The sequence below is a fragment of the Lepisosteus platostomus genome, chromosome 6 (assembly GCF_059453375.1).
Source record: "Lepisosteus platostomus isolate fLepPlt1 chromosome 6, fLepPlt1.hap1, whole genome shotgun sequence".
NCBI classification, from domain to species: Eukaryota; Metazoa; Chordata; class Actinopteri; order Semionotiformes; family Lepisosteidae; genus Lepisosteus; species Lepisosteus platostomus.
This window is the reverse complement of record NC_142616.1, coordinates 30,241,362-30,266,941: the sequence shown is the minus strand read 5'-3', so window position 1 is coordinate 30,266,941 and position 25,580 is coordinate 30,241,362. Positions and strand designations below refer to the sequence as shown.

General features: G+C 39.9%; 1 long non-coding RNA gene across 2 annotated transcripts in view; it reads left to right on the top strand.

The window, feature by feature from the left end:
- The first annotated feature begins 460 nt into the window (after positions 1-460).
- Positions 461-25,580, top strand: part of LOC148661478 (uncharacterized) — a 43,765-nt gene continuing 18,645 nt past the window's right edge. For both annotated transcript variants that reach the window (XR_015939544.1, XR_015939543.1), the window contains exons 1-2: positions 461-674; positions 1,486-1,589. This is a non-coding gene — a long non-coding RNA (uncharacterized LOC148661478). The remainder of the gene's footprint in view (positions 675-1,485; positions 1,590-25,580) is intronic.

The window sequence follows — 25,580 nt, the reverse complement described above, 5'->3', positions numbered from 1 at the left end:
ACAGTTACAGAATGTGTGTTAAGCTTCACTGTAGTTGTGACCAAAGATCGGGGGCAAAAAATGTGTGTATAGTTAACTTTATTTTTTAAAAGTAACTTTCACCAATGCTAGTCATGACTGAGATTTTGTATACTTTTGAACAACAGTGTCTCTCCCTCTGAAACACCTAACACAGCTGCCGACCCGTTGTAAACCTCTGTATAGTATGTACACAGCACCACACCAGCCCCTCCAGATGAAGACTGCTCCTGACCCTCTCTGTCAAAGATGCACTCAGACAGGATGTACCTGCACATGTTTTGGGAGTGTTATGTGACAGAGTGTCCTGTACTAGATTTTGGGTGTATGTGACTAATGTGCTGTCAGATGTGACTGTGCCACTGAGCCCTCAACTGCTCCTGCTCAGCGTCAACTCCCAAGTTACAATCAATCTTCAGGCACAACATTTTTGTTCACTGGTCTAACTGCAGATAAAATATCTATTTTAAGAGGCTGAGTGGAAACTGAGACGCCCTTAAATCGCTCTAGGTTGCATTCATTTGCAGAAAATGCTCTTATGGAAAGAAATGCAGCTAGATTACAGTTTGATAAAGAAACGTGATGGGCGGTGTGATGCTTTTTCTCGTACTCTGTCCTTGTTTAATTGCTCCCCCTTTTCCGCATTTTCTCTTCACGTGAGTTTCCATTCCTTGTATTTTTTGTGTGTTCAGTTTTTATTATTTCATTCCTAAAAACCATTTGAAAAAGCTAAAAGGAGTGGAGTGTGCATGTTTGTGTGTCCTGATACACCTGAAAACTTGTATGTTAGTCTGAGAACCTGTGTGTCCTCTGTCTGTGTAGGGCTGTAGTTGTAATTCTCTGTATTTTTACATCTGATGGTACTGTACTTGTGTCCTGTGGACAGCCTATCTGCAGCTACTATGGCTTGTCTCAGCGACGGCTTTCGACTTCAGGAGAAGGAATAGTCTGACATTCCTATCTTTTTAGTTTAAAAAGGTGCTTCTTTTAGGTTTTGGCAAATGCTTTTTCCCTTGTGAAATAAAAGGTGAAATAGAAAAAGAATATCATAAATTATACAGACCAAGTCTGCCGATGTCAAAGTACATGGTATCGACAATATTTATATTAAATATCTGTTTTAAGGACGCTAATGCCAATGGCTCTCTTTTCTTGAGCATGGGGATTGTATTTCTAGCTGCTGCTGAAATCCTGCTGCAGAGTGAATTATTGCACAATTCAGTAAATTAATTTAAATGGGTCCCATAAAATGACAAATGTGCATTTGCGTGAGCTCCAGGACCCTGAAATAGTGAGATTTTAAATCCATACATTTTTTAGACATCGTAACAGCACAGATAAAAAGAATTAACAGTGTAATTTGTATGTGCAGATGCCGAAGGTGATGAGTACTGGTAACTCTGGGAAGCCCAGCCCCTCCCTCTCTGACACCTTCCCTAGCACTCTGTCTCCCTCCTGTGATTTCAGAGCTGAGGCGCGAGGAGCACGTTGGCATGTGTCAGCTCAGCGCCTGGGGTGGGAGCCAGTCTAATCATACACTGACAGGTCGGGCACTGCAGGGTCACTCCGAGGTAGGTCTGCACATATTCTGTTCCTTGTTATAATTTTAATGACAATTCATCAGCAGGCCCACTCTCAGATGGCTCTGTACTCTGACAGCTCTTTCGCTCAGCAGTACAGCAATCTCCCAATGCATCACTTTTTACAGTAAGAACATTTATCCGGGGAGTCACTGGTATACTATCACAGTGCGGTGTAATGCCATTGATGGGCAAATATGACTTTACCAGTGGTATAAAAAAGATCAGTTCATGGCTGCTTCTCCTTACATTCAAGCTAACCTTCAGCACAGGTAACAGCTAGAACACTGTAATGGTAGAGGTTGTATTTCACACTCTGATCTAATAGAAATACCCACACAGGAAGGCAGTGATAATTAGTGCCTTTACCTTCTACTTAAAATTGTCAATCAGCCTTACTTACTGCTTAACATTGTCCGCTTGGGAAACTTTAAACCGAGACTTTAAACTTTTCCCAAAACATACAACTCATCAGTCAATTTAGAAAGGCTTAGAGTGAAGATTCATGTTAAGAGTGCAAAGTAGTCCTATAGACTAATGCTGCCACAAATATTTCTCTGTACAGTAAACCCTTAAATTCTGAGAATACGTTTGGCTCCACAATTTACAATGTTTAATGAGTTCAAAAATACTCAACACCATGTTTTTTATTAATAGATTACTGTGTTTTTAAATGCTGTACAGAAATAAGATTTTGCCTATACATGTACCTTATATTTCACCGAAGATCTTTCACCTACACTGTTCACACGCCGTGAACTGCAGCTCCCAAGGGTCAGCACATACTTTAAATGCTGCAAGAACTGTGCAGTGACCTGAGAGTGAGGATGCCTGGGAGATCTGTGGCTTCGTGTGCCTTGCCAAATCCTCTCCTGTGTCACAGCGGGAATGGGAGCCAATGGTTTGAAGATACAATATGTCTGTTGTCTTCTCTCCCAGACTGCTGCAGAGGTGGTGGTAATTCATGTTAAAAAGTTACCAGATGTTCTACATTCATAAGTGCAAAGAGTACATTTTAATTCAAAAAGCTTCCAGATTTGGAGTATAAAATGTGAAAAATAATTGACTTAATCCGCTTTTGTACACTACAGCCCAAAACATTTTCAAACTGTAACATTAAAGCTGCCCTAAGCAGTTTCACTCATTAAAGTGTTGTATTGTAAGCTTTCTAGTTGGTAATAAAATGCCTCCGTCCTGAGTGCATGTGAGGGATTGCAAGCTGTGCTACTTGCTGAGCGTGGCTAGGAGTTCTAAACTAAAATGTGCATGGCTGGAGTTGCAAGGGAGAGTGTCAAGGGAGAGTGCAAGGGAAAGTGTTCCTGTTTTTTCATGGACCAGTAACTTGTGCCAGTGGTTACACGCATCAGCAGATGATGGTGTGGTTGGAACTTGTAAGTCTACTCAGCAGTTCAGAGTGTGAAAAGAACTGCATTTGGCAATGCAGTTCACATGATGTTGTGGTAACTTCAGTCCTCTCAGATCTATGCAGGAGTCCTGTCCAGGTTAATAAGTATGACTGGAAAGCAATTCCAACCTGGTACAGTACATACAAAGGGTTATGGTGAAGTTGTTTTTTCATATGTGGGTTCAATTCTTACTGTGAGGTTAAGTGCAATTTAGGATTTAGCTTACAATTCACGTTTTACTACGGTGCATAACATTGAAATCACAGCAAGAGGAAAGGTAATGGAAGGACTCCCTTCTTGGCTGTCAAAGTAGAAGCCCCAGAGAATGCTCACCATACTCTATGTCTCAGCTGAGACAGGTAAGACAGCACTTTGTTCTCATTCCAAATCGCACAAGAGCTCCAGAGACCATGCATCACTCAGATGCCTACATGCAAACACTTCTCCCCCTTTACCATCACCTTCCGTGATGCTTATTAGCTTTGATTAGATGCAATGACTGTAGGACAAATGATCTAATATCAAGGGGGCACTAAATTGATGTTGACTAAATTAAAGAGCTGGCTCGCAGCGATCCCCAATCAATCTGATGCAGAATGATTGTGTTCTCTTACAAAGCAGGCACTCCAGCTATCTCCAGCCTCACTGTCACTAATTCTGTCCTCTCTGGATGCTGGGACATGAACACCACTTGTCTCCTCTTCATCTCACTGGTTCTTTTTACCCCATCCTAATCCCCTTCCCATTCTGGAATTATTTTCTCTTTAGTTTCTCAGGAGTTGACAAGAGCTGTCCTCTGTCTTAGGATGGCTATATTTTAAAATTCACTTTACCTTAATTTTATAGCTTCATATTTCCTTTATTCTTTCACTAGTAGGACAGACGTGTGTTGGATGTTGATGGGGGGGGGGAGTTATGTTGTCTGTGAAAAAGAAGAAAGAAGAAACATTGCAATATCCAGTACCAATATGGATTAATAGTTCTTAAAGAGTCCACAGTGTAAGGTCTCATCAGAGCACAGTACCAGAATTTTAATGCTGCAAAAACACCATTTGCATGTAAAACAGATTCCCAATTGAAGTCACTGTACAAAATGTTAGGTCACAATCATTATTACATGCGCAGAAAATGACAAAAAGATTGCATTAAATTACAACACGTTACAATCCAGCTGGATCCTCATCAGGTAGTGATTATAATACTTAACAATCTGGTATCAAATCAACCTTTTGTTTTCCATTCTTTTGCTTTCTTCTCTAATGTTATTTTCACTTTTTCTTTCACTGGAGGTTATCAAAATGTTCTTGCAGTCATGAAGGAAATGAAGAATGAGTTAAGGGGGAAAGAGAAAAGTGGGTGTAGGGGAATGAAATGGAGTCAGAGTGGGGAGAGAGCGTTGGGAGAAAGGACAGCTCAGTACAATATGATTTATTTCGGAATCATGGCAAAAAGTCCCAAGGGGGGAGGGTCATCAGGGAATTGGTGATGAAGGTCTGTGCGCATGAAGGTGATAAATCTTCATTTCCCAAACAAGCCAGACAGATATCCTTCATGTACCCTGTGTGTTCTTGAAGCCGGAAGCAAACATCGCTGTTTTCCAGTTTTGGGGCGTTGATGATTTTTCAATTTAGAGGGCTTTTAGGGTTTAGTGCACTCTGTGCTTACTAACTGCCCTGAAGGAATGAGTGGTGCAGAGACACGTTTGCAGGATAAGGGTGTAAACAACCATATTTCACTTCATCTTGTGTCTGTAGAAATGTGGTTACATTGACACATTCTATATCAGGCATTGCCAATTCTGGACCTGGAGAGCACCAGTCCATTTATTCTTCTAGGTCACCCCAAATTACCAGTTACTTAAAGATTAGGAACAGTTGTTTAAGGAGTTTATTAATTAACACAGTAATGTTTCAGTGAAGGGAACAGTGGCCCCCGAGAACTGAAGAATATTCTGGGTTTTGTTCTGAAGGATCTCCGCTATCAAAATAATTACTTAATTGAAAATGCCACCTGTTTAACTGATTATGGTTAAATTGTTCCTAGAGAAACTGGCGTTTAAAAGCTATGTATAACACCTGTAGGACTGAGGTTCTCCAGGACCAGGGTTGGAGACCCCTGTTATAGATTTTAATGATGCAATAACATTTTTTCAATAAGGCAAAAAGGTGCGTTTTCTGAAGAAACAAGAATAACAGCAACAACTGAGTACCACTGGGAATCCTCCAATCCACCCGTAATCACAAATACGCTTATTCATCACCCTAATCTGGATGCTAGTCCATTGCAGGGCACATACATACATGTAGGGACAATTTGGATGATATAATGAATATCTGACACCCAAAGAAAAACCATACAAATGGAAGACCTAAGAACGGTCAGGCAATAGTACCAACCACCATGCCCCTGTCCAAAGTCAGTAACATGTCTCTTGAATTCTATTCCCTGACAACACTCACTTTTTGTGCTCATCTTTCAACACACTACTCTGCGTGTTATATTATGCAAAACAAAATCTAGGCTCAGCTCACTGCCCATCTTTCCCTTGGCACTTTTTAGTGCCTGCAAGGATTTAGTCCATTTTATTTCTCACAAAAATATTAGACTGTTCTAGTTATGAAGGTAGAGCCCTTCAAGAATGCAACAAATTCATTAGTCTATCAGTCAATGAAAACGTAACTGTGTACAATCACTGAGAGAGACTACAAGTTCCAACAAAGCCCTATCAAAAGCAAATGGAAGAGTGGTGATAGGGTATCCACTGCACACCACTGATCTGAAAACCCTTGGATAACCCTTGTTAGATAAGCATCAGCCAGCAAGTGAATAGGCTCATTAAAAAAGGATATTGATACCATTTCTCCAAGCAGGCTATGGAGAGTATGGGCCTCTTAACATGAAGAGATTGAAGAGATCAGTGCAATAGGTTGCCCCCAAACATATGTACTTCAGTCCCAGGTGACACTTACCCCAAGCTGCTGTTGGTATTAGTTTCAACGTAAAAGATCCATTACTGCCATCCTGGGATGCATTAATTAATGGATGTTCCACTGTTCTCTTACCGCTTTGGTAATCAGTATAATTTGAGATCTGATATGTAAACTCAACTGCGTATGCATCCAACTTTGTACAGGTACGATCGTTTAACAACTAAAGGAAAACTGGAGAAAATGAGAAAGAAGATTCTCACTTCTGAACTCACACAAGTTCATTCGATTTTCTGTCACTAAAATTCATGTTGTCATCTACAAAGAAAGTGGAATGCTCTCCTGCAGACACATTTGAACTGGAAGACTCATGCTCTCTGATTCAGTCTTTGTACCACCCGTGACATATGAGAAATTTATTCCATTTGTAGCACTGTGAGTAGCACATTGCTTCTGATTTACAACAGCTTATTTTGGTTGTATGTTTCTCAGCTCATGTCTCTTGTGTATTGTCATCTGGTCCTATTTGTGTTATTTGATTTCTTCTTGTGGCTTAAATCTTCATACACAACAGGTTTCGTCAACATTTCCCTTCATTTTCCTCCCTCTCACCTGAGTCTTCTCAGCCTGGCAAACCTATTGCTCTCCCATCTCCAATATCTCTTCAACTGATTCAAAGTCAATTTCTACTTTCACTGATTAGAGAACATTGAAAAGATATCCCCTCTGGGCCCATCTCGTTAGGATGGCCTTGTTCACTGGAGCCAGTCTGAATTGGATTGGGAAAGGGGGGCTGTGGGGGATGATGGGAGTCTTTAATGAAGTAGGAACCAATGAAAAAGAGACAAAACAGCTCTGCCGAGGGAATTGCTATGATGTTACACAGCGGTTAACATAACTCTAAAATGGGATGAGGTGTCTTGTGTCCTTTGGGTGATGCAATAGGATTAAGATCTTTAAAAAAATATATATTTCAGGTTAAATACGATCAGCCTGGCTGTGTACTGTTTTCCTTTTAGTGTTAGCGCCTATAAAATCAATCTTAAGAGTCCACTTACAAATAACCTGCAGAAAGTACAGACTGAAAATGACTCAGGACATTGGGAGTGATAGCCTGCCTTTTTATCACGAAGTATATTGAACACACTGAGTCATTTGAAAAGTCATCAAAAATCAGTGATCACAACCACAACCTCTTTAGGTAACCCCAGCCTAAGTAAGATTATCTCTTATGCACGTGTACATATACACGGCTCGAAAAACTTGGGTCACCTCTGCTGAAATAATTTAACCATGCTGTCTGGTACAGAGTGTCAGTTACTTACTTTTGATTGTTTATCTCGTTAATTGGTGTAAGTGGCTCAGATTTTGTAGGAACCTGATTCTGCATGCAGAGGATTTCACATGAACTGGTTCCATTATCAAAAGGAGATAACTTCTTCCTATGTTTTCATTTTCTCCGTCAGGTTGTTCTAAATGGCAGTAGTGTTTGAATAATAGTGATTTAAGCTACAGTATTCCACCATTGAGGGTACCTTTTTCATTAAATCTTCACTCCCTCCTTTCTCCCCATGTTTTTTAAAGTGTTTCAACTTTGCAAACAGCTTACAGTGTTTGGATTGTCAAGAGATCCCTTGATTTTTTTAAATGTTTTTTTTAGAAATCTGAAATTGCCAGACTTTGACAAGTACAGACTAACACTCTGAAATCTTAAGGTCGGACCCTAACAATTTTCTTCTTCTACTTTAATTCATTGCAGACAGCAAGTCATCTTAGTCTGCCCTCTACCTGTCTTCCATCCCTGCTGTTATCTGCTGTGTCGCTTGGTATTCTTCCTTTGAATTCTCAGAGTTTCTGTCCCTAATCTGTATCAGGTCTTATTTGGAGTTACTGCAACATTGATCATAATTAACCCTCTTCTTCTCTCACTACAGACTTTTTACCCTCTTCTGACTGACTTAAGTTAACTCAGTATATTCATTCTCCTGCATAAAGTTAATATTTCTCTCAAACATTGCTTAATCATATACTGTATTCATCACTGTTCATATGAATGCCTCCATCTCCCTTTCTTCTGCTATCCAGAATGTGAACTCACTCCACCCCTTAGTGTTCGTTTCACTTTTGACTTTAGAAATGCCATATTGAGTTCCGTGGGAACGTAGCATGTTGTATTGCATTTTATTTTTTATTTTTGTAATTCTTTCCTTATATCATCCATACATCAATGAGGAGAATAAGGATGAACAGAAAAGCTCTTCCAACACATCCAGCCATCATTCATCTCATCTTCAATTTAGAATTGCCAATTAAGTTTATTTTACCCACCATATTTGTATTTACCAATTGTTTGTTTTTAATGTCTTGAATCACCTCATCTGCACTTGGGGGAGAATGAGGAAATGGAGGCAGACTCCTCCCACTCATCTACTTTCAAGCCACCCATCTTTTAGCACACCCTACCACGCCATACCAGAGGTTCAGTGCCGGGTGAAGGAGAGGTGTGCCCTTCACTGACAGCAAAATAAGATTACATGTGTCACTGTGTCACCAAGAGACAAATCCTAACTTACCCTTGTCAGAGTACCGCCATCTGGGGAATCCCAGAAGACTAGATGGCTCGAATTCACAACACCTGGATCATAAACCTTAACCTGGATTTGGGTGAACACATTAGGTGACGCCCCAAATCTATTCATCTTTTGACACATTACAAGGTATGTACAGGAGAGTTGATTCCCACTAGCGTTGGTCACCACTTAACTTTTATTTATCTCACTGTTGTTCTTTTCTTCTCCTAATCTTTACACCAAGTTGCAACATTTTTATCCCTTTTTTTAGTCAATTTAGAACAAATTCTATTATACAGCAGAGTAGATAACTGGCAGGTAATAGAACGAAGTACCTTGCTTCAAGGGTACAACATCATCCTACCAGAGATTTGAACCCATAACCCACTTGTCCAGAGTCCAAAACCCTGACAACCACTCTAAACTGCAGCCTGTGCTATAACATTAAAAAATACTGTAGGATAAACATCTGATTGATTCATTCATTTAATCAAAAATGTCAGCTTTTGTCTCAGAACAGACCACTGTATGCATAAATCACTGTCATAAACTAGCTGACCTCACCTGATTCAATAACAAATGAGCTAGTCATGTACTGCCAAGAAATCCCTACCAGTGAACAAGCAGCAGGAGCCTGGCCACAAAACTCACAGGGGTCATAATTCAAACTGTGTGTTTACTGTAAACCTCTGTTGTCAAGATGGCCTAAAGAAAGCAAATTAATCTGGAAACACACATTGCTGCTTTGTCCTCCTTGACATCCTTGGAAATTAGATTTTTATTCTCAATGGGTCCTTTTTTCTAGTGAAGGCTGTTAAATAAATAAAGGTAAAAGCTAGACTGAAAGACAAATTTTGAAAACAGATGAAATATCAAACACAGGTTTTTAGTAAGCATTACAACAATATATAATTGGTGAACACATTTTGAGGAAACAGATTAGTGACAAATCTGAATACAGTAAATGTTTATGATGGTTGTTTAAATAAAAATGTAAGATTAGTTTTAAAATCCAGGTTGTTGCTGAAAGTTCGAGGTATTTATTATAACCCTCCCTAAGACAATCTAATTATTTTATATTTTATTATTTTTTGTGGTGCTTGAGCAGATGTTTACTGTATTACAAGAGTCTTTTAAATGCTTATTTATGTTGTACAAATGTAAATTAACACTTAAATTGTACATGGTCCGGAACCTAATGCAATCTTTTAAAAGGGAAAAATAATACAAGGATTCATACAAAGCTGACTTAGTCCATTACTTCTTCATTCAGGGCACGGGTGACCTTTATAACTGAAAGAGGCTAGTTATTTTTTCAACAGACCATACATGTTTCAATTTAAAATGCACTCCCCCAAAGCAATCAATATGTTTCTGCAGATTGAGTTAATATTCCTGAAAAGTTAGGTCTCCTAACACAATGCTTTATTAGTGAGTGTACATTGATTTGCCAGGTTATCTGTGTGCATTGTAACAGAAGGCGTGCCATTAAGAAGCAAAAAGCTCATTTCCAAATTGAAATTCAATTTGTGTGCAGGTGTGAGTGCCTCTTTTTTGTCTAACTGCATGCTGGTGTGCCTGTTGCTGCACATTTAATCTGACTTGTTATATTTTTGTGTTTGCCTTAGGGTATGTCTGTGCATGTCGTAGTTTTGTTCATATCTTTGATTATGCTATTACACATGTACTTTTCAAGGAATGTGTGAGTTTGGCTGTGTATGTGCGTGGAGCATTGTGCTTAATGGATTGCTTGGAGTAGATCTCACCATTTCTCTCTGCCAGCCACTCTGACTCCAGAAAGCCCTGGGTCCATGCTTTATTTACTGGCAGTGTTGACTTCCCCACACTTAAGCATCTCTTTAATTACAATGCCCTATTGATCTGCCCCAGTCAAGGTGATCTCTACTAGCACCGGCCCCTCATTAACAAACGATTATTAATTTCTCTGTTGAAAACACAGAGGCTTGCTATCAGTAACGGACACCCGGGAACACAGCATTAAAACCAGCTGTAGTCAAAAACAACATGTTTTACTTCCAATTTAAAAATGCCTAAGAGCGTTAATAGAAGCAGAGGGTACTTGTTTTTTGTGAACAGTGTAAGGTTTAAAAATATAGGAATCCAAATACAGAACAAGGAACAACATGTCCCTCAGCAAACAAAATCCCTCCTTATCACTTTCACCTCATCACATTGCTACAAATCACTTGCCTAAGGCCCCAAAAGTTAAATTAATTAACACCCTTGATTTCAGGTGTAAAATTTAGGTGAATATCCATTCATGACAATAACTGCATGATATCGGCCACCCATTGAGTGCACCAGACTCCTAATCATTTGTCAAGATTTTACTGCAGCCACTTTGGGTTCTTATCTTTTCTTGGGGTGTTCCAACCTAATTTTAAATTTTCTTCAGTATGTTAAATGTGTGCTCAATTGCCTTTAAAATTGGAGATTGACTTAACCATTGATTTGGATTTTCCACTTTTTTCTCCAGAGGAACTCCTTGGTTACATTGGCAGTATATTGTGGATCATTGTCATGTTGCATGGTGAAGCACCACCATGCTTCCTGTTTTTAAATGCAAATGAAAATACCTCTAAACCTCTTTACCTAAAGGGTTGTGGCAGTATGGAACTATCTGGTCAGCCATTGTCCCCAAGCCAATACCCTGGGATCTTTTATCAAGAAATTGCTGGATGAGATACTTGGACCAATTAAATTCTAGATGCCAAGAGCTGCCAAGAGGCTGAATGGACTTGTCTCATCTGTAACATTTCAAATGTTCTTATGTTCTTAAAATGGATAATTCCCAGTACCTACAGCCACCTGAAATCACCTGGATAAAGAAAAAGTACATATTTGTTCTAAATAAAGTGAAATAAAAGTGATGCGTGGATTTACTCCAAAATATTGAATATTGCACTTTTCCTTCTTATTAATCTTATAATCTCAAATGCACATTGCTTGAATGCAAAATCAAAACTAGTTTTCATTTTGCTGTCCCACTACGTTTGGAGAGCACTGTACTGTAAAATCCATGGGTTTCTCACAATGCTGTCATTTCAGCTGTGATTCACTCTCCTGTTTAGAGGAGAGTTTCTTACATATTCTTTTATACAGGGACAAAGAAAAAAATCTAAATTGTTTTAAGCGTGCAGGCACTGAGCACGGCTCATGTGGAGAGATGGGTTCAGTACAGACGGGGGACTCTGGTGCTCTCAGGCACTGCTTCTGATTAGGAGTTCTCATCACACACACAAAAACACAGTGGGCTCAGGAGAAGAACAATGCTGTGACTAATAGCTTGTCCTGTTCCTTAAACCCCCCTTGTGTTAATATGCACTGCTGTAATATGTCATTGCTTTTAGCCATTTTACAGGAGGTGGATGTAGATGCAAAAGAGATCACAAAATTAGAGGATGATAATATTCTGCAAAGCTAAATAAAATCTTAATAATGAGCATGGATGCCCTTTGTACTTAAAGGGCTGATATGAAAAGAAACACAAGACACCTTATTAATTATTCCATGGCTGGTGGCCTTCTATGAATCCAATATGAAGAAGAACAAAAACCCTCTTAAAAAAGATCACCTGAGGACATAAAAACAGGCATTTATGGGAAATAATCTTTAACATCAGCCTGCTGGGACTTGTGCGGAAGACGAAGATGAGAAAACGAGATCACCCTTAATGAATATTTCAGTGGAGCAGATACACAGACCTCTTATCTGCCCAGAGAAATTGCAATACTTCCATCTACCCAGCAAGTCTGATTTTAAACACTCTTACTGCTAGGACAGGATGTCGATTCCAATCGCAGTGAATGGCTGGTGTTAAAAACTGGATGGTGTTAAAGTCCAGATCACTGACTGCTTTCAAAGGCAGCCTCGAAGTCTTCCAAGTGTCTTTACTTATGAGTCCTGAGTGTAAACACCAGTTTCTATATATGTGTGTGCCTCCTTATTTTACATGTAAACAATTGTGCCTCTGTGTTAAAGATGGATTCTGCCTCTTTCCATACAAGCTTATTCTGATTTTTGTACTGTGCTTGCACATCAATTTTCCACATTCTCAGTTTTCAGACTGGTAACCTAGCCATTTTTCATGTCATTTCATTTTTCAGCTGTCATTTTGTTAGTGTATATGCTATGCCCTAAATGCGCGTGCAATATTGGTGTATTGGCCTATGTGAGCTGAAGAACATGTTTCTGCCTGTGCAGTCCAGGCCATGTATGCCTTAAGCATAAGAGCACAGTACAGCGTGTGTATGAGGGAAAAAGCACTAAGGGGCACTGGACATAGTAGAATATGTGTAGAGACTAATAACAGTCATAAATAAAAGGATTTGCCATTTGAGTGCATAAATTCAAGCAGGATTGCAATGTATTGTGCATTAATGATGTACAACTTTTTTTGCATTTTTACAATGATGGATGTCCATTATTGAGAGGAAATAGGAATTTGCATTGCCCTTGGTTGTGCTCTTATCTCTGCTGACCATGACCAGCCAGGGGGATCACGAATGGCGCCTGTCTTATTCTCAGAAACCTTTCATCGCAGACCAGTTGCCATGAATGGACAAAAGCGCAATGTGGTGAAGAAACATGCGAATAAAATAAATCCTCAGTGTTTTGTCATTAATATTTCAGGTTTGGGGACACACCGTGCATCTTATCAGTGACTGTGAACACTAAAGCTCGGTTGGACTTCTTTAATGTCCCCCCCACCTCTGCTCCCCAGCACACATACACACACCGCGCACCAGAAAGAAGGCAAGACTCCAATTACCTTCTGCTTGTGATCTCACTCACGGGTGCGCTTTTACAATGCTCATCACAGACTGCCTTTGTCCGTCTGGCTGCATGCACACAGAGATGATTTTGGCTTAAATTGGATGTTTTGCATTGCAAATCTTGTCTTTTTTGCATTTCAGTCTTTTTGTCTTTGTTAGTAAGGTAACACCTAATGAGAACCGTCAATTATTTAAATGCAATATGCATAAAGTAACACCCTATTTATGGTTAGGATTATATTGAGTGAATCTGAAGTTTTATAGAAGTGGCTGAGGTGTGATAGAGACGCAGTCTTTGTCTGCCTGCTGTTACTTTGCTGAGAGTTCACCAGTGCATACGGATAGCAGGATTCCTGGCATATAGACTGTGGTACCTCAAGTGTTTGCCAAGAGGTGAGCAGGTATTGACACTGTGCTGTTCTGTTACAATCCTGTGCTATGTCTTTACTTCACATGCCCTCTTTGCATCAAGGAGTTAAGATCTGTTGTACTGTATGAAAATATACCTAGCCAGGGAAGACAGAACAATCACGTCAGCTGGTGCCAGGAAATATAATGAATCAGAAAATGCAATTTCTCCAAAGGAGCCATAAAAAATCCTTAAGAATTGTAAACTGGCAGCACATTCCAGTAGTCGATTAGCATCTTTCATTATCATCAAAGTCAACAGATGTATTCAGGCAGGGAGACAGACGTTCTATCTGTAATTTCAAATGCATTATATGGCAAAATTATGTGTTCTTAATTAATTGCTTTTGCCAAGAACAAAACTTCGGAGGGTAAAAACAAATGATTAGAGACAAAAGATTATGAAAATTAAATTTGTAATTTCAGGTGTGAGGTCACAGAACAAATTAAAACAATATGTGTTCAATAAAATGCAATGCTGGGAGAATGGAGAAAAACATAATATCAACTAGTGACGTAAATATAGAAAAGGAAATGCTAGGCTGCTGTCGTGCAGCTCTTCCATTTTACATCTTTTCTGTAACACGCAGGGATGTGAATTTCACCGAGAAATTCCTACCACTCTAATATTCAAGATCACAGTTAATTAAGAATTAGTGTTTACAGTTATTGCACCATAGACTCCCTGGTCTACCTTTCTTTACTGTGATCATGGAGCATGGGTTCAATGTGGGCCTTTAACTCCCTCCTTGATGAAGCAAGAATTCCCCATCTACTAAGAAAGGTGGCAACTCAGACTGATTCTCCTCTGTGTCATACTCACTGTGGTGATGTATTCTGACCCTATAGATTTTATAATAAAGATCAGTTTGCCTTATTGATTTCTTCTTAATTACACATCCTTATGTAAGACAATGTCACACTACACATCACATTTGTTTATGGGTGTTGTGATTAATTCCACGGAACACACTATTGGTGCAGTTTATAAATGTCATCCTGTTTGAAAATTTCCTAGTTTAATATTTAGGACTTTGAAATTGAACGCACACAAGTTTACAGAATTAAAAACTAGAGAAAATAGATTATTGTCTGAACATTTTTTTTTCTGTGATGAGCACAGATTATACTGTGATGCAGATCAGCAGGAAGAATTTGACCAAGTTGCATCTCTCACCTTTGTCTGGTATCTTTATCATCATCGATATCATAAAAAAGTACAGTATAGTAATATATACAGTAGCTATATAATGGAACCAGTGAGAGCAATCGTGGTCCTGGAAAGCCACAGTTCAGTCTAGCTGGGAATCCTAAAGACTTGGAGCAAAGTAGTTTTTATTATGTTGACTAACTTAATTGGCTAATTTAGCCAAATCTGGTTCTTGATGGCAGTAAAGTGTTGGGATTTGCATTTTCAATGATCTGTTACAGATAGCAGTCCAAAATAAAGGTAGAATTTGACCCTATGCGGAACTCGACAACAAGGAAGGAACAGGTCTAGGGAAGGCCAGGTGTACTTAACGAAGTCGTAGGATCAGAAATCGTAGTCTTGGACGAAGCACAGGTCAAGAAGCCGGAGGTTCAGGAGGTTAACAAGAATCAGGAAGTGTCGAGGACAAGAACTGAGAGCTCCACTGGTAAACCCAATACTGAGCGCAGTGGTGATGGTAATGAGCCCTTAAGTACTCTGGGAAGCAGGTGGTGTGGTGGTGACTGAGAGGTGTGATTGGATGATTAGTTTATGTGTCGGCGCTTGCGGGAATTGGAGGGGGTTAGTCTCTGATTATGTGCGGCCGTGACACAATCTCTGATTCATTGAACAGCTCACCTGTATTAGTGGGAAAAAATTAGAGCAAAAACTTCTAAGGGCAGGTGACCCATAAAATATGTTGGACTGTGGCACTCCAGGACCAGGGCTGGCAACTGCTGTTGTAGAATATTAAAACGGGGGCTTCAGAAATAGTTAATAAATTATGTCACAGGTTGTTTCCATGATATTTGGTTTTAAGAAATACTTTTGCAAAACTTTACATCCTATGTGAAGCTGACCATGATTGCTGGACTAGAAGACAGAAAAAAAGAAACAAAGGAATGGATTCAACATCAAAACACATACTGCATTCACTCTAGTCCTCCTGCAGAAGAACCCCATGTGGTAGGATCAACACTGAATTTAGGTCACTTTCACTTTCTAATGCCTTAAGTATTTTGAAATTTAAGTTAAGAAAGAATGGCTTCCTCACAGCCCCAACTAAAACACCATTGCTCTCAGTCCAGTTAAGTTCAGCCTAGTCCTAGTGAGCCTAGGACTCACTAGTCCCTTCCAATCCAGCCAGAGAGGTGCTGGGGTCCTACTACCTTCTCACTACAGAATCAAACCAACACATTCTCTGAGGGAGCTCCAGAAAGGTATTTCTCCCATCCCTCTGGTTATTCTACCACAAATGACAAAGCAGTCCACAGAGCTCTACTGTAAGTGGATTGTTGTAGGTTTGGTTTCTGCGTCAAATGAAATGCCATGAAGAGATCAATTAGTCTAGTTAACATTTGCTGTAGCTTGAAGTTATCAGGGGATTTGGAGCAGCTCATGGGCTAATGGCTGCTGCCCAGCAAGAGCTTATATGAGGAAACTAGTCCTGACAGCCAGCGCAGGGTTAAACAGGACAGGCTGATTGTCTCAAGGGGCATCCATCATTGTTGTGTTAATGACTCTCCAGTCTGATGGATTAATTATAGACACTAATGATAATGCACTGCATCCATATTGACTGCTGCCAGGTTGGATGGTGTTTTAGTTAGCCTGCAAAGGTCCAGATAGGGGAAAAGGCTATGCTGTGTGAGTATGTGTTTAATTATACTGATGAGAGCCTTAATAAAAGGAAACACAAAAACCCGAGGGAATAGTTTAATTGAGATATAAAAGGCTGGTTTCCAAGGACACCTCTGGAAGTACAGGAGCCTCATTACTTTGTGGGTGGGCGAGCACATTTTTAAAATGAAACGGACAACGCAAAATACAGTGAAATTCCATTATCTCCAACAATAATAATAGCAAGGAGGGGTTAAATTGCATATGACCAGTTCATGCTGAAACAAGCCCCTGTGTAAATATACATCTGGTACCCCCATCAAAAAAAAATTGAGCTCATCAGATACAGTACATCTGAACAGGCACAGTAAGTTGGCATAAATGTGGAACACTTTATAAACCTACACTAAAATGTATCATTAAATATTATAATGCAGAACCTTAACTTCATATTACCATAAAGATTTTTCAACCTCAATAATGTCACATGGCCACGCCTTGCTTGAAAATGTGTGTTTGTGGTTCTGTTCTGAAAAACGACTGTGGCCACTCTGTCAGTTGGTCCACTACAGACTCATTCCTCACAATCTATGCATTCACTGAGCAGCTATCTCTTTTCTTTCTGCTTCAGCATTTGCACACAACTGTATATCGATTCTCTGCTATCAATAGCCCAAGAACTGCTAATTGTCCTCATATTGCGACAAAACCAGAAATTGAGAAGCTTTTTTTCTCTCCTTGGTATTTAAAAGATGGCATTTTGATTGCAGAGAAGTTGTGTGAGGAGAGGCTGTGTAAGAGTTGTTAGAACTGATCCACAACAAATTATTTCCGAACTTGTGTCATTACTACTAGACAAGGGGACCTACACTGGTACCTATGACAAATAACACTCAGCACATATAACACAGGAAGTATGCATTTTTTAACCACATTTATTTCAGCTTTAGTGATAAATCATTGTTGTATTTAATGGGAACATTTTTTAAGTTATACATTGCTGAAGTACTTTCTCTCTCTTGTGTGGTAGAACCTGGGTTTGTATACAGTATGAATGCTTATGGCTTCTCATTCACAAGAAAAGACAGACATGGTGGCTGACAAGTTTGATTTTTGTACTATGGTGGCCAGTAAGCCTGAACATTCAGCTGGCACTCACATTAGTGATGGTGCTGCAGGGTCGCTGGTGGACAGAAATGCTACACTGGTGCTGGAGTATTAAACCAGAAGCAGAATAGGAAGTAAATGCTAAAGAAAATAAATAAAATCTAACAACCTTGAGCCCAGGAACCTGATCAATGGGGCGTACACAAAAGCACAGCTGAACGGTGAGAACTGAAGGCTTTAACACTGCTCAGCACTGACATACTGTATCTGTATTGCAGATGATCTGCTCTCAAGCCAGGAAAACAGTCTGCGTTGGCAACCGTAACTGCCACTGGAGCACTGATGCTGATGCGCAGGGAATTCAAAATGCAACTGTGCAGTTGCCTTCTTTGGCAGAAAGGCCTGATTGTAAATGAAACAAAGTAGTGGATCAGATCTGGTTCATAGTTGAATTCCACATGGAAGAAATTCACATACTGTATTTCCTTCAGTAGCAGTAGTTTTACTGTTTTGATTTGGTTGCTTTTTCCATTCTTAATCATATCATATATTCCAGCTTTGCTCACATTGTTCAGTTAATTTAATGCAAGCATTAGTTCAAGTAACTATTATTCAGATATGTAATCAGTTGTACGTTCATATAACACAGATAAAAAATGGAGGCCGTCAGTTTTGCATTTGTGCATGAACTTGATTGGACTTGCTGTCTCTAGGATGTCTCTAGGACCCTGCAATGTTAAAGCGCTGGATTAACTCACCTCTGCAGTGACAATGACACCCACACTTTAGTGTCACTTTGTCCTCCTTTCCAAAGACTTATAAAAAATAAAAAAACAACCTTGAGTAATGGATTGTTCTGTATTGCAGCATATGGTCTTTGAGTACCTAAGCCAAAAGAGCACACTGATATTCTTATTTAGCCTCTGAGAGCCCTTCACTTTATAACCTACATGGTAAAAGAAGCTTCTTTGTGGAAGGCCACTGAAGCACTTACCCTGCAATGTATCAGACCGTTGAATGAAAAGGAAAAAGGCTGCAATAAAAAAGAAAACAAAAGATAAACAGCAAACATTAAAAAAAACATAAACCATTTAGTCTCTATTTTAAAATGCAAATTACAGACATAAGATTTCCTGTAATGCCTTTTGTCTGTCTGCAATTTATCTGTGCTTAACAGAACTGTGGACACTGGGAGCAGGCATCCTGAAGTGGGGAGGTAATAATTGGTTCAATTCCCACAAGGCTACCCCCACAAGAGGGTTTAATCAACTGTGTGGTTAATCCCTGCACGCTGTCTGGCACTGATAGCTCTATACAGCACCTGCACAAGCTGCTTTGATGATTATTCCCTCAATTGCAGTATGCGAAATTGTAAAATTGTAGTGCTTGAGGTCTCCACTACAATGGGTTATAACCCATTACCTACTTCCTTACACTGTTCTCCTCAGGCAGCAGCTGCCTGGGGGCTAGAGTCCTTTGCTGCCTCCTATGCCAGTATTGGTCACCTCAGGGGGTTTATTGGTGCAACTTCCTTGATGATGCCGTGCTCCGTTGGGTTCGGGTAGGAACAGACCAAGCAGACCTCCCCAGACCAAGCACAGGACAGGTGAGAAACAGGGGGGCAAGGTTTCAAAGAACAGCAGGAAGAGGAAAAAAATGTATCTGAGGGTGATGAGTGGACAGTGGTCCTATATCTTTGGATATTCTTGTGTCTTTGAACTCGATTGAACTCTGAGATTAAGAGCAGATCGGCGGAAGTTAGTAACCCAGGAACCAAAAAAGACAGCTTTCAGCAAAATTTTCAAGATAATAGTTTCCAGTAAGTTCAATGGTTTTTGACTGTCATTACCCTTGTCTAGTATTATATATATAGGCATTCCGATTTAGTTGTGCACTTTGGTAGCATTTTCAGGTGTAAATTTGTCAAGTAAGCATGTTTATCTCTCCATGCATCCTTCCTAGACATGTGGTTATAGTGAAGGAGTGACTATACATAGCTTCCATTCTTATAGTGCATTATGACAGCGCACTCTCGGATCATTATTGCTAACATTCAATATACAGTATATATTGTGTTAGCCCACTTTGTCTCCTCCTGAAAAAGTCCTGTCCAAATTCTATTTGTTCCACAGTCAGAGCCACAGTCAGGCTGAGGTGACAAACTGGCCAGTGTCCTGCAGGAGGTCCTCCCTGAGGAACACAGCTATTAAAGTTTGTCTGCTCCCTCCACTGAGGCTAATAAGAGCAGCATTGTGGCTGGAGCTGGATTGGTCCCAGAAGCCTGCTGCCTCTTCTCCATCCCAAGTGTCTTTGACTTTATTTTTGGAAGGTCATGGATAAGTGCCTCCCTTGTTTCCCTATTCCCCAAACACACCTGTGTACCTTTTAAAGACAGCAGTTACTCTGTCTCTGTCAAGAGCAACATCTGTAATGAAGCCCATAGGGATCAGAAAGCTCCCTTCCATTCTCATTGGGGTTTCTATCTATCATCACAATATTCATTGGAGGACATTTTTTGCTTTATTACATGTGAGTTCAGACCTAGAAAAGTGTAGGTCTTTGGTTTAGTGAGAGACCTTAGGGACACGGTCAACAGTTCCTGGACTGGCTGGATGACAGGATGATGAACTCAGGTCTAATTAATCAAGACAGCACATCTTCACAATACCTTTTTTATAAGTGTCCATCTCATACAAAAAATCAGTTTTCATACCTTAATGATTGGATCATTCCAAGTGGTCTTCCTCAAAATTCACTGGTAAGAAGTCTACTTTTATTGTTCCACTAAAATCTCAGATAATTTGATTCAGATATGCAAGCTAATACTGGCGACTGTCCCAGTCTTCACCTGCAGGGGACCAGGCACCCTCTGCAAGTTGCTGGGGTCACTTTGCCCTGAACCCCCAATGTATCACAGCCCTCTGCTCCCCCCAGGCAGGCTATTGCACTAACTTGTGTGGGACCCTCATTACTCTCCCTCTCGCTTACATGAGGAGTATTGATTTTCTGTTGCTTTTTCAAAAGGGTCTGATTCTTGCTGTCGCACACACTTGGGCATGCAAACAAACACACATACCGTAGACCTAACTCGTGAGCTGCTTGACATTTCATCTACAAATGGTCAATTAGGAAGAAACGCTTTTTTTGTGAGTGGCATTGACAGATTGCTCCTCCTGCTACGGCAGAGTGCGGTAGACAAGCCTGCCACTGTGACTTCAGTTCAGACCTAAACGCACCTCACCATCCTAACCTCCTTCTGCCCCCTGTTCATACGGTCAACCTCTCTGTGAAACACTGTCAATTCCATTTTCTTATCAGTTAAAGGAAATTCCTAGAATTGACAGTAATACCGGAGACACAAGTAAGAATAAGAGAAAAGGAAGGGGAGAAAGGTAGGAATGGAGAAGACAAGAAAGTGAGATTAACTGAACTACAATGAGTGAGTCTGTACAGTGGTAGAGAATGCAAGGGCCATTACTGGCTGGCCCTGTCAGTGATGAGAGAACAGAAGACTGTTTGTGCAAGAGATAATTTGCAGCCAGCTCTCCAGGGGCACTAATGTCATTTCACTTTTATCAGGCACACAAATACACATTTTGTTTTAAAGTTTGAATTACGCTTAGGAAACAAATTAGAAATGGCAAAATCACTCCAACTCTCTTGTTCCCCAAAGTAATTTGGCCAGAGTGCCTTATGTAGTCTCAGAGGGAGGCACGCACTCGGGCTGGACCCAGGCCCTATCTATGGGGCTGTTCCCCTCCAGCATGGCCTGGAGGATCCACTGCATATATCTAGGTAGGATATCGCAGGCCTCCTTCACACTGCAGATAAGACAGGCAAGCTGCCACCAATCGTCCTCTTCATCAGCACAGGACTATTGCTATTTCAGTGCAATTGAGCAATTCCTAAATGGTTAAACCATGGTTACTCAAATATACACAAATGGTATATTTATCAGTCACACAAGTCATCTTTAATTTTTATTTGATGGTGAAAAGATGTATTGACAATTTAATACATTCTTAATAAAAATTGAGAGTTACTGGTCTTTTTAATTTGTTCTGTTTCATTGTATTTAACCTGAGCACAATTCAGTGTCTACTTCTGTCATCACCAAATAAGTGCAGTGCTGGGTGTTCAGTTGCTTGAAGTGATGTGCCTGTGACAGCCTGACTCCAGGGTTTGAGCACATATGCTGTCCTAGTAAACCCCTGTATTAATAATTTTATCTATTGATGTGCAATTAGATGTGAAAATAAAGCACACAGTTATAAAACCCATGACACAAAACAACAGCAGAGTCTCTGGTCTCCTGTTAAATTGGTTAAATGCTGTGTATTCCTGATTACTTATGTTATTAATGCATTGTTTTCCCTCAGATACTGAACTGATTGCAGGGCAAGTTCTGTTTTGTGTCAATATATTTTTATTCATAAAGAACAGGCCTGCTCAGCCTTACAATACCTGAGAATGTGCTGGGTTTTGAAGGTCAGAAAGAAATAACAAACCATACCTGTTGTGGGTTAGTCACTGGAACTGCAGTTAAGCAGTTTGTAACTCTCCTATTTTATAGAGAATATAAGAAAGGGTACAAAGGAGAGGAAGTCATTTGGCCCATCTGTCCTGCTTGGCACTTAGTGTCTTATTGATCCCAAGATGTCATCCAGATGTTTCTTGAATGAAGTCAAAGTATTGGCTTCAGCCACACGGCTGAGTAGCTTCTTCCATACTCCCACAGCACACTCATAAAGAAGTGCGTCCTATTTAGATGGAGTAGTTGTGAGGGCAAATATATGTTCTCATAATGGTAAATGGTGTATACACATGCAACATGTCCTGCTACACACTGTTACATTATTCTAATATAATATTATATTTATATGTCTATTATTTATGTATTATAATATTCTAAATCTCATTTAAGAACTCTGGAAAGAAGAACTAAATAAAACCTAAAAGTAATTTGGATGATGTTAAGAAAATGTTTGATTTTATATAGAGAAGTTGAAAAATGTTGGAAATAGAAATGGATAGGGTCCACATTAAGATTAAGTTACATGGGGTTATTGATAACACAACAAAGTAAAATACACACCTTCATACACTTACTGTGTAGCGGCTCCTCAGTCAGAATGTTGTGTTTTATTATTTCTTTCTACAGAATTGACCTCTGCTTGTTTCTTTAAGATGTGTATTTATTTTTGATTGCTTTTTTTGTGCTTCTTGCTGCTGTGTTTTTATGAAGAAAGTCATGCTCCTGGGCACACTGCGTGTGTAATCCTCTCTTTGTGCTTGGCCACACCTATTTGACTTGCATGGGTCTACCACCTGCTTTCTCTCTCTGGCTCGCTTTGAATTTGTCAGGATGAAGAACAGCCCTCATTTTGGAATAAGCAGGAATGAAGTTGCTCAGTCCGATGGAACAGTCATCTTCCTCTTGTGCTAATGAAGGTTCTGTGTGCTTTGCAGAAAACAGGCCTGGGCCTGACTAATCTTATTTACAGGTTAGCTGGGTTCCCACTGGCTGAAAACACTTCTATACTCCTGACTATGAAACCTTACGTGGATTCCTTGTTTCTGTCAGTCATTCTCTTTCCCATCACTATATTTCATCTCCAATCAGACAGCAAGTCTACCTCAATTGCTCCCTCTCTGCCATCTGCATCTCTCTTCTTTTCTCCCTGTTCTGTTTCACACCCTCCTGCAATTCTTTATTGTTTTTCTTTTCTTCCCTGACACCTTTGAGGATCTATATTTTCCTAATTAAGGACTTGAGTTTCTACCTCATTCAGTGTACAAATACAGAAACCACTGCATGCATCCTCCCATTCCTTTCAACCTGCCTTTCTTTTTCCTTCCATCCCTTGTTTCCTCCTCTCTCCATTCTTGTCCCTTATTCATTCTCTTTCCTTTTTTTCTGTCAATTGACTGATCTTCTTTTATCCTGGACCACGGAAGATTAAAAGATATTGTATCATGGCCAAGACAGGCAAAGCCTTTTCTGTCCCTGACATCTAATTAATGATAATCCCTTAATCTGCAGCTTGTAATACAGAACCCTCGGTCTGTGTCCCACGTGTGCAAGAAGAGAGGGAGGAATGGCTCGCCCGCTAAAAACTGTCAAGCGCTCCTCTTTGGCCAGCAGACACAGAACTGTCTCAGGAGCTGCGCAGTAGGGAGAGCCCTGCTAGCTGCCTTCAGGAAAATCCTGTGGAATTTCAGGACACTGAAGCCCGTTTTACATGTTCAATCTAGAACCATTCTGTCTCATAGCACTCAGGGCTGCTTATTGTTCCATACAAACAGTCCTTCAAAAAACAACACAAATGATTTAAGATAGCCTTTGATTTTTACTATAGCCAAGTGGCACTCCGCTGGTGAACAGGGTCCAGCACTGAATTGTGCTAATTGTTTCACTGTTGTATGAAGCAAGGAGTACATGTTTTTTTTAGCAAGTCAATTTAAGAAAGGAGTGGGATTTCGACCCTCAGAACTAGTTCCAAGCACAGTTGTGAATTTTGTATGGAATTTTAAGCTTTTTGTTACATAAAACACAAATTGTTTTCTATGAGGAATATTGGAACTGTTTTTTGGAATCTGTTCACTTTTGGAAGAATCATTTCTTGAATGAACTGAATACTCCCTTGTCTTGTAAGCACGTTGGTGATTAGGGAATTAACAAATGCAACCCTGTAGGTGTACAAACTTTAATTACAGATTCAATGCTCTTAATTAAGTTTAATGTTTAGTGATTAATGGATAATTAAACTTGCATTATACTGACACTTTAAATGTTTTTATCACTGTGTCCTTATTAAAGGGTCCTCTTCCATTGTTTAGTGTTACTTTCTTGAATTCTCTTTCCTATTAATGACAGCTTTAGTGATTCTTTTATGTTTAGGGCATTAGGATAGGAATTGTGATTACCTTACATTAATAAGATTGATGATATTAGATATCCATACAAGTATTTCAAGCCATGTGCAGAATGACTGTACTGCCTGAGCAGTTTTCAGCTCTGGATTGCATTGATTGTGGTGACCTCTGCCACTTCTGTTTGTGATACCTGCACTAACTCTGTGACCTGCTATTTCTCTGAATAAACACATCAGCAAATAAAATCACAAATGTCAGCTAGTAGCACTGCAAAGCAATAAATATGCACTGTTATTTCATTATAACACTGTAGCTCATTGACAGTTTCCCAGTCCAGCTGACAGGCTGCTGTCTGTAGGTCTCTCTGTGTTAATGGCAGAGGTTAAGAAAAGCTTTGCACTGAGCTTCAAACACGTTTCAAATTAACCCCACCTGTACCTTCCTCAGTCTGTAGGGATTTTGGTCAGCAAAAAGTAGTAATAGGGGTGGACAGCGTTAAACACTTCATTAGAAATTCTTAAACAGTCCGTAAAAGAGCAACTTTTCACCTATTGTCCATTGATCTGCTTTGGTTTTCTTTAAGACATGGCCTACAATTGTACAGTTTCATCTTCTGCTATTACTCCCAAAAAACAGTCCAAGGATCTGCAAGCAGGTGGGGTCTTAGCCTGTGGTTTTGTCATACACACAGACAGCAACTGCCAAAACCAAAAACAGACCCCTATTACATCTGGAATCAAAAAAGTGTTTAACATCTCATTTTGATCACACCTTTGGGTGTCAAATTGTGTGGCGTTTGCACATTCTCCCAAAACAGAACTAAAGGAACACAGCCTGCACTCACCTGAGGCCTCTCTGCTTTTCTGAAACTCAATTCTTTGGAAAGGGTAGTGTGTTTGCTTTCAGTTTTCCATTTACGTCTTCATGAAAAATCATGGATAACAGATAACATTGTATCACAGGGTAGCCTTGCTACACCAGCTCCCACCTTTGTGTCTTTTGTTCTGTTAGCTCACACCAGTGCAGAGACTGACACAGCAGGAGGAGGGGTGGATGTTCTGTATTTGGTACAAAAGAAAATCA